Source organism: Xenopus laevis, chromosome 9_10S, assembly GCF_017654675.1.
Source record: "Xenopus laevis strain J_2021 chromosome 9_10S, Xenopus_laevis_v10.1, whole genome shotgun sequence".
Taxonomy (NCBI): Eukaryota; Metazoa; Chordata; class Amphibia; order Anura; family Pipidae; genus Xenopus; species Xenopus laevis.
The window spans coordinates 111,578,550-111,589,404 of NC_054388.1; positions in this window are offsets into that span (position 1 = coordinate 111,578,550).

The following is a 10,855-nucleotide window of genomic DNA, read 5'->3' on the forward strand; positions in this document are numbered from 1 at the left end:
GGTTTCCGGAGAACATGTCCCATACCTTATATTACAGTATATTATAATACACAAAAGCCATGAATAACCTTTAAATTATATCCTTATAAGCGACTCTTAATGATGTCATCAATTATAAACGGAGCTTAGTGATGTCATTTAATACTTGTGTATTATAATAAATAAAGTACTCATTGTGAGGATATTAGAAGTCACAGAGGAGTTCCATAAACTGTATGGGCCTCGTGTTTTTATATGGTCATGAAACTCCTCAGTGACTTATAATATCCTTACATTTTACAATAGGGGGTATTTTATTTACTATATATATATATATATATATATATATATATATATATATATATATATATATATATATATATATATATATATATATATATATATATATATATATACTGTATATATAGCCATGAATATCCTATAAACTATGTCCTTATAAATGGTGCTTAGGCATTGAGGGTTATATATCAATGTCCGAATTTATCTCAATGTTTTCTGCTACAAACTACTATCAAATCCGCTCAGGTTTTTTACGCTTATTTATTATTAAATTTTCCCGAAAATTTGCTTTGCGGGAAAAAAAGTGTGATTTTCAAGATTTTTTCAGATTTTTCACCCAAAAACGCAGATTTCTTATGCAAAACTTCAGGGTATTGCACGAAACCCAGCGCACATCAAAAAACCATTGGGACTTCTCCCATTGACTTATATGTAACCTCGACAGGTCGGAGATGCCGGATTTTCAGATTCAGACTTTTCCATCCTCGAGGTTTAATAAATTCCGAAAAATTCATGATTTTTTAAAATCCTTGTATTTTACAATGGGGGGTACATTATTCATCATCTATCATGAGGTTTTAGAGTAATAGAGTCAAAGGAGATTTACACTTCCTAAAAGTCCTTTTCCTTCTTGTATATTGTTTTCTTCTCACAATATATAACAGTTGCTTGCTGAAACACTAGGCCAGTCATGCCCCAGCCCTGAGCTGCTGTACAGGTTATAGAGTAAAACAGGACATGACTTACATGACAGCCATCATTAATTATGAATAGCAAAAATGCACTGACTCATTAGTACAGATTAATTGGAGGGATTACGCAACCAAAATAAACAGAGTGGAGGTACTTTCATATATAATTGGAGGCACGCATGCCTTTTATTATAGCTCAGCGCTATTGTGATTGGGACATGATGGGAAGGTAATGTCCCACACACACATACACACAACACTGCACAATAATCATTGTTAGAGTAATAATAGTAATAACAATACTGACATGACTCAGGGTCAAAAGGCTATAATTAGGGGGAAACAAACAGGTCCTATTTTCAGAAGTATTGTTCTTAGATGCAATTCAATGACATTATACTGTATATAATACACAAAAGCCATGAATATCTTGTAAATTATATCCTTATAAACGGTGAGTAGTGATGTCATCAGTTATAAACGGTGACAGGGCCGGACTGGGAATAAAAAGCAGCCCGGGCAAAAAAATCAAAGCAGCCCACATGTAAACATGTGATGGTCTCGTACTCATCCACTCATATATTGGGGTACAACTGCAAAAAAGCTGCATTTCTCACTTTAGTGTAATAAATGTAAAATATGTTAAAGGTTCTGCTGCCTGAGCCTTTATGTGGTCAAAGAACCCCTCGGTGACTTCTAATATCCTTATCATTTACAGTAGGGGGTACATTATCCCTTATAATACATGAGTGATACTCAGAGTTCCCTGTATAACTCAGCCTGCAGCATTGTGTCTTTATATGGTCACAGAACAACCCCTCAGTGACTTCTAATATCCTTATCATTTACAGTAGGGGGTACATTATCCCTTATAATACATGAGTGATACTCAGAGTTCCCTGTATAACTCAGCCTGCAGCCTTGTGTCTTTATATGGTCACAGAACAACCCCTCAGTGACTTCTAATATCCTTATCATTTACAGTAGGGGTACATTATCCCTTATAATACATGAGTGATACTCAGAGTTCCCTGTATAACTCAGCCTGCAGCATTGTGTCTTTATATGGTCACAGAACAACCCCTCAGTGACTTCTAATATCCTTATCATTTACAGTAGGGGGTACATTATCCCTTATAATACATGAGTGATACTCAGAGTTCCCTGTATAACTCAGCCTGCAGCCTTGTGTCTTTATATGGTCACAGAACAACCCCTCAGTGACTTCTAATATCCTTATCATTTACAGTAGGGGGTACATTATCCCTTATAATACATGAGTGATACTCAGAGTTCCCTGTATAACTCAGCCTGCAGCCTTGTGCCTTTATATGGTCACAGAACAACCCCTCAGTGACTTCTAATATCCTTATCATTTACAGTAGGGGGTACATTATCCCTTATAATACATGAGTGATACTCAGAGTTCCCTGTATAACTCAGCCTGCAGCCTTGTGCCTTTATATGGTCACAGAACCCCTCAGTGACTTCTAATATCCTTATCATTTACAGTAGGGGGTACATTATCCCTTATAATACATGAGTGATACTCAGAGTTCCCTGTATAACTCAGCCTGCAGCCTTGTGTCTTTATATGGTCACAGAACCCCTCAGTGACTTCTTTTCGGGACGTTCAATGGCACTAAGGTTTGGCCACCAATAAGCCTAGGTACTTGAGCGTGTTCACCTTCTTAATTATCTTGGGAGCGGCCCACTTGAACTAAATATAAAGCGGCCCCTTGGGCATTTGCCTGTACGGACACCCGGGCCTGGTCAAAAGCATTACAGGTATGGGACCTGTTATTCAGAATGCTCGGGACCTGGGGTATTCTGGATAATGGAACTTTCCATAATCTGGATCTTCATACCTTAAATCTACTTTAAAATCATGTTAACATTAAATAAACCCAAAAGGCTGGTTTTGTTTCCAATAAGGATTCATTTTATATTTGGTTGGATCAAGTACAAGTGACTGTTTTATTATTACAGAGAAAAAGGAAATCATTTTTAAAAATTTGGATTATTTGGATAAAATGGAGTTTATAGGAGACGACCATGCCATAATTCTGAGCTTTCTGGATAAAGGATCCCATATCTGAAATATTTTATTTGGACATAAGGCTAAAATAAAATGATTCTGTTATAACTATTGCTTATGACTTTTTGAGAGACTCACATTATTTGTATGACATGAATGATGAGCATATACACTTAAATGGGGTGAGGGTCATTTGTGACTTTATGTTCCTCATGCTTAGCCTCTTGCTTACTTTACACTATAATTTAAGATTGGGGTATTCTAAGTTCTAAAGCACTATACTCCTTATTTGACATACTTTTATTTATACAGTGGCAAGGCATTTTTACATTAATTGTTTCTGTATTGTTGTTTACGTGTGGCAGGTTGGCCTCTGGCCGTTAGCTGGCACAGTAATGAGCTTACTCACTCGTTCCAGCTGCAGTTTTCACTATTCTGGTAATAGAAGGTTGCAGCGCGAGCCGTGTTTGGGCAGGATTGGGATCCATAAATCTATGAGACATGGTTACCTTCAGTGCAGGGACGTGCTTGGGACACGGACAGATGTCCAGTATACATTAGCCAAAATAATTATTCTGAGATCTGGAAAATAACTATGGTATGCCACTGTACAAGCTATTAAAGGGGACCGGTCACCCAAAAAAATTATTCAGAATCCTATTTTATCACATTAGTCAAGTAAAATGAAATTTAATTACACTGTATAAATTATTTGAATCTTGTTTCCTTCAGTCTGGGAATTCATAATTATAGCAAGCAGGCAGGAGCCATTTTGTGGACACTGTTATTAAGGAAAGCCTTGTATCATCTCAGAATCTTGTTTGTGCACCAGAATGGGGGACCTGATGTCCATCCCCATGTCCTGGCTACACAATTAAATGGTGAAGAGAATGGGGGACCTGATGTCCATCCCCATGCCCTGGCTACACAATTAAATGGTGAAGAGAATGGGGGAATGGGTGGGCATCTAGGAAGTGCTGAATGGAAAGTGAAAGTAATTGTCTGCCTAAGGCATAGAGGAGGGGCAGACAATATTTGATTGACAGCTGAGATTTTTAAATGAGTTTACAACAGCTATGAATGCTTTAATAAAAAATAGAAATTGGATTTCATGTTTAATTTTGTAAAGGACTTTTATTATACAGATTCTGTGTCTGGGTGATAGGTCCACTTTAAGAAACATAATCCTATGACTGTAAGAACCTATGCTTAACTGGTGACTGGCTTTGCATCAATGGCATCATATCATCACCTTCTGGGAACTTGGTCCCATCACTTGTTTTGACAGAGAAATTATGACATAGTAGGTAAAAAAAGTATGTTAAATTGTGAAGGCTGAGGCCAGCCAGGTTGTGACAATGGAAGCTTAGACAAGCCCAACACTGCAGGATGAGTCAATAATGCATTCATAAAAACTTCTTGATACTTCTATGTGACAAATACAATGGGACAACAGATGGGTAGACTTTGTGGTAAAAAATGTTTTTGATAATGTGCAATTGCAGATCAGTGCTGTTTCATATTCTATGTGAGGGACCTGCTCTGAAATTCTCATTGGCTAGGATTTACACTGTCCATGATTAAGGGAATCAACACAAATTGGGGTTGTATAGTATAGCTTCAGAAAATCGATCTTTGGAAATAATTCAAAAGGAGGAACAGAGTTAAGATTTCACAAAGGTTAAATTGCTATATTAAGTGGGACAGTAACATACTGAAGGTTTTCTACAAAAAGCTGGTTTTGCCCAAAGGACGTGTCTGTGGATACTCACACAGTGGCAGGGTGCAAATTATGAAAACCATGCTGACTTGGTTGCAGACATGGTTACCTTCAGTCCAGGGACGTGCTTGGGACACGGACAGATGGAAAATACGCACAACTGAGGGCCCAGCGCTAGGTGCCGCCGATATCTCCTGTACTCCCTCTGCATGTGCGCGCATACGCGCGCATACACGCTTGGCTTGTGATTTTTTTCTGCAGGAGCGGATCCGGCCCCCCCAGTGGCAAACTATTGAGCATCTCCTGGGTGTGCATGCGCGCGCATCCACGCGCATCAACGCTTGCAAGTTTTTTGGTTACAAGAGGGAGTACAGGAGCGTTCTGGGCTGTTGGGGCGCAAAAGAGCCTGGGTCCACCGGCCCAGTGCGACCACTTGAACTAAATATGAAGCGGCCCCTCGGGCATTTGCCCGTATGGACAGATTGCCAGCCCGGGCCTGAACGGTGAGTAGTGATGTAATTTCTGTCACATGACTCACTAAAATTTGTGTATTATAATTAATAAAGTACCCCCAGTTTTAAAATATGAGGATATTAGAAGTTACCTCGGAGTTCCATGACCTGTATAAAAACACTCGGCCTTCGGCCTCGTACTTTTATATGGTCATGAAACTCCTCGGTAACTTATAATATCCTTATATTTTACAAGAGGGGGTATTTTATTTACTATATATATTGAGCTTATTGACATATTTTTTTTTAAACCTTAATAAGAGTTGGTGACAGGGTTGTAACTTTGAGTAGGCAGAAAAAGTACCTGCCTAAGGAGCAATGATAAGGGGGTGCTAGGGCAGGTACCTGAAAGGTACCCTAAAAATGAATGTGGCTAAAAATGTCCTATTTTATATAGTGAACTTATTGCACGAGGCTAAAGTTTGAGCTTGTCAATAGCAGCAATGATCCAGGACTTCAAACTTGTCACAGGGGGTCACCATCTTGGAAAGTGTCTGTGACACTCACATGCTCAGTGGGCTCTGATTGGCTGTTGAGAAGCTAAGCTTAGGGCTCGTCACTAATTATCCATCAGAAAATGAGCTTCCCTGGCTGTAACATAAGCTGATGCTACAGGTTTGCTGATTATTCAATTCTGATGCTAATTGCACTGGTTTCTGTGCTGCCATGTAGTAATTATGTGTATTAATTACTAATCAGCCTTATATTGTGACATTTCTATTCTATGTGTACTGTATATTGTGAGTGGCTCCCTAAGCTCAGTAAGTGACAGCAGCACAGAGCATGTGCAGTGAATCAGCAGAAAAGAAGATGGGGAGCTACTGGGGCATCTTTGGAGACACAGATCTTTACTGCTAAAGGGCTGTGGTTGCCTTGGGCTGGTACAGAAGCACAAAACATAATGTACAACATTTCTACCTACTTCTTTAATTAGGCTTTAGTTGTCCTTTAAGGGGTCATCTATGTACCCCTAGTCCATGTTCACTCCCCTCTGTTACCGTCTCTTCTATCACCACGTACCCCCTGAGCTATGTCACAACGCATGCGCACATTCACACGAGGTGGTCGGCTGGGTTGTCTTGGATGCCCGGTTGGCTCGGCTCGTCCCCGGTTTGGTGGGGAGACTGGTCAAATGTTGCATAGTGAATATCTACAGTATTAACCCTACAAATATGTCACAATAGTACGTCACATTATACCTGTCGCCTCACATGGTTAACCCTTTATCTATAGACAAATACAAGAGTCCTCTGCACTCAACCCTTTATCTGTCAACTGCCATAAAAATGTACTAACTGGCAGAAATTCGCCAACGTCCATTTTGCACCCAGCGCAACACTTTGCCAAGTGAAAATTCGCTCAGACTATGCCTGGCGATAGAGTGCGAATGACCACTAGCGCCTGTCTCTTTCACTAGAGAATTGTCGACTGCTCACATTAGTAAATTGGCGATGTCCCTGCGGCCGGTAAAGCTAACGAATTTACACTAGCGTTAGTCACTTCTCCCTTTGGTGAATCTGCCCCTAAACGTTCAGTCCCGGATTTGTATTATAAAGTCCACAGCTTCTCTTTGATCTCCTGCTCTGATGTCAGAAAAAGATACACAGTTTCTGAGACTTTATTCAATAAGAGGCTTTTGGCAGAAAACCCATAACACTCAGCCCCTGCATTTAGATACATTTGTAAGAATTTAAGATAAGCAGGTCTCTTGGGAGAATTGAGACTCACAGCTTAATAGGCAATTCACATTTATTAGCAAAACTGTTGTAACACATAAAACATGACCCTAAAACTCTCAAAAATGGGTTGAAACTTTCCATAACCTGATAAATTTAGCAAAATCTAAATGGTAATTGGGAGGTGTGGCCTATACAATGGGCGTGGTCAAAAAAATTGGCAGGCAGATCTTTTTATCCCTCTTACCGTTTTTCAAATGCTGGGAAGTATGTTTTTTATTCTGGGATTATTGGTTATACTTTTTTTCTGTGGTGTCCAGGGCCATTCCTGCCATAAGGAAAAGTGAGAAACTGTTGCATGGATAGAGTTAAATTATACACTGTCTTTGCTGCCTGCTCAGCATTTATATTACATCATCCCCCCTGTACTAAGCACAATTCAGCAGGAACAGTCCCCTAAGTTTGCTCATAGTCTGTACAGAGAGATCCCATAAAACTATGGCAGCATAGGTATTCCCTGTACTAAGCACAATTCAGCAGGAACAGCCCCTAAGTTTGCTCATAGTCTGTACAGAGAGATCCCATAAAACTATGGCAGCATAGGTATTCCCTGTACTAAGCACAATTCAGCAGGAACAGTCCCCTAAGTTTGCTCATAGTCTGTACAGAGAGATCCCATAAAACTATGGCAGCATAGGTATTCCCTGTACTAAGCACAATTCAGCAGGAACAGCCACCTAAGTTTGCTCATAGTCTGTACAGAGAGATCCCATAAAACTATGGCAGCATAGGTATTCCCCTGTACTAAGCACAATTCAGCAGGAACAGTCCCCTACGTTTGCTCATAGTCTGTACAGAGAGATCCCATAAAACTATGGCAGCATAGGTATTCCCCTGTACTAAGCACAATTCAGCAGGAACAGCCCCTAAGTTTGCTCATAGTCTGTACAGAGAGATCCCATAAAACTATGGCACATAGGTATTCCCTGTACTAAGCACAATTCAGCAGGAACAGTCCCCTAAGTTTGCTCATAGTCTGTACAGAGAGATCCCATAAAACTATGGCAGCATAGGTATTCCCCTGTACTAAGCACAATTCAGCAGGAACAGCCACCTAAGTTTGCTCATAGTCTGTACAGAGAGATCCCATAAAACTATGGCAGCATAGATATTCCCCTGTACTAAGCACAATTCAGCAGGAACAGTCCCTAAGTTTGCTCATAGTCTGTACAGAGAGATCCCATAAAACTATGGCAGCATAGGTATTCCCTGTACTAAGCACAATTCAGCAGGAACAGTCCCTAAGTTTGCTCATAGTCTGTACAGAGAGATCCCATAAAACTATGGCAGCATACTGTAGGTATTCCCCTGTACTAAGCACAATTCAGCAGGAACAGCCCCTAAGTTTGCTCATAGTCTGTACAGAGAGATCCCATAAAACTATGGCAGCATAGGTATTCCCCTGTACTAAGCACAATTCAGCAGGAACAGCCCCTAAGTTTGCTCATAGTCTGTACAGAGAGATCCCATAAAACTATGGCAGCATAGGTATTCCCTGTACTAAGCACAATTCAGCAGGAACAGTCCCTAAGTTTGCTTATAGTCTGTACAGAGAGATCCCATAAAACTATGGCACATAGGTATTCCCTGTACTAAGCACAATTCAGCAGGAACAGTCCCCTAAGTTTGCTCATAGTCTGTACAGAGAGATCCCATAAAACTATGGCAGCATAGGTATTCCCTGTACTAAGCACAATTCAGCAGGAACAGCCACCTAAGTTTGCTCATAGTCTGTACAGAGAGATCCCATAAAACTATGGCAGCATAGGTATTCCCTGTACTAAGCACAATTCAGCAGGAACAGTCCCTAAGTTTGCTCATAGTCTGTACAGAGAGATCCCATAAAACTATGGCAGCATAGGTATTCCTCTGTACTAAGCACAATTCAGCAGGAACAGCCCCTAAGTTTGCTCATAGTCTGTACAGAGAGATCCCATAAAACTATGGCAGCATAGGTATTCCCTGTACTAAGCACAATTCAGCAGGAACAGTCCCTAAGTTTGCTCATAGTCTGTACAGAGAGATCCCATAAAACTATGGCAGCATAGGTATTCCCCTGTACTAAGCACAATTCAGCAGGAACAGTCCCTAAGTTTGCTCATAGTCTGTACAGAGAGATCCCATAAAACTATGGCAGCATAGGTATTCCCTGTACTAAGCACAATTCAGCAGGAACAGTCCCTAAGTTTGCTTATAGTCTGTACAGAGAGATCCCATAAAACTATGGCACATAGGTATTCCCTGTACTAAGCACAATTCAGCAGGAACAGTCCCCTAAGTTTGCTCATAGTCTGTACAGAGAGATCCCATAAAACTATGGCAGCATAGGTATTCCCTGTACTAAGCACAATTCAGCAGGAACAGCCACCTAAGTTTGCTCATAGTCTGTACAGAGAGATCCCATAAAACTATGGCAGCATAGGTATTCCCTGTACTAAGCACAATTCAGCAGGAACAGTCCCTAAGTTTGCTCATAGTCTGTACAGAGAGATCCCATAAAACTATGGCAGCATAGGTATTCCTCTGTACTAAGCACAATTCAGCAGGAACAGCCCCTAAGTTTGCTCATAGTCTGTACAGAGAGATCCCATAAAACTATGGCAGCATAGGTATTCCCTGTACTAAGCACAATTCAGCAGGAACAGTCCCTAAGTTTGCTCATAGTCTGTACAGAGAGATCCCATAAAACTATGGCAGCATAGGTATTCCCCTGTACTAAGCACAATTCAGCAGGAACAGTCCCTAAGTTTGCTCACAGTCTGTACAGTGAGATCCCATAAAACTATGGCAGCATAGGTATTCCCCTGTACTAAGCACAATTCAGCAGGAACAGTCCCCTAAGTTTGCTCATAGTCTGTACAGAGAGATCCCATAAAACTATGGCAGCATATGTATTCCCTGTACTAAGCACAATTCAGCAGGAACAGTCCCCTAAGTTTGCTCATAGTCTGTACAGAGAGATCCCATAAAACTATGGCAGCATAGGTATTCCCCTGTACTAAGCACAATTCAGCAGGAACAGTCCCCTAAGTTTGCTCATAGTCTGTACAGAGAGATCCCATAAAACTATGGCAGCATAGGTATTCCCCTGTACTAAGCACAATTCAGCAGGAACAGTCCCCTAAGTTTGCTCATAGTCTGTACAGAGAGATCCCATAAAACTATGGCAGCATAGGTATTCCCTGTACTAAGCACAATTCAGCGGGAACAGCCACCTAAGTTTGCTCATAGTCTGTACAGAGAGATCCCATAAAACTATGGCAGCATAGGTATTCCCCTGTGCTAAGCACAATTCAGCAGGAACAGTCCCCTAAGTTTGCTCATAGTCTGTACAGAGAGATCCCATAAAACTATGGCAGCATAGGTATTCCCTGTACTAAGCACAATTCAGCAGGAACAGTCCCCTAAGTTTGCTCATAGTCTGTACAGAGAGATCCCATAAAACTATGGCAGCATAGGTATTCCCTGTACTAAGCACAATTCAGCAGGAACAGCCACCTAAGTTTGCTCATAGTCTGTACAGAGAGATCCCATAAAACTATGGCAGCATAGGTATTCCCCTGTACTAAGCACAATTCAGCAGGAACAGTCCCCTACGTTTGCTCATAGTCTGTACAGAGAGATCCCATAAAACTATGGCAGCATAGGTATTCCCCTGTACTAAGCACAATTCAGCAGGAACAGCCCCTAAGTTTGCTCATAGTCTGTACAGAGAGATCCCATAAAACTATGGCACATAGGTATTCCCTGTACTAAGCACAATTCAGCAGGAACAGTCCCCTAAGTTTGCTCATAGTCTGTACAGAGAGATCCCATAAAACTATGGCAGCATAGGTATTCCCCTGTACTAAGCACAATTCAGCAGGAACAGCCACCTA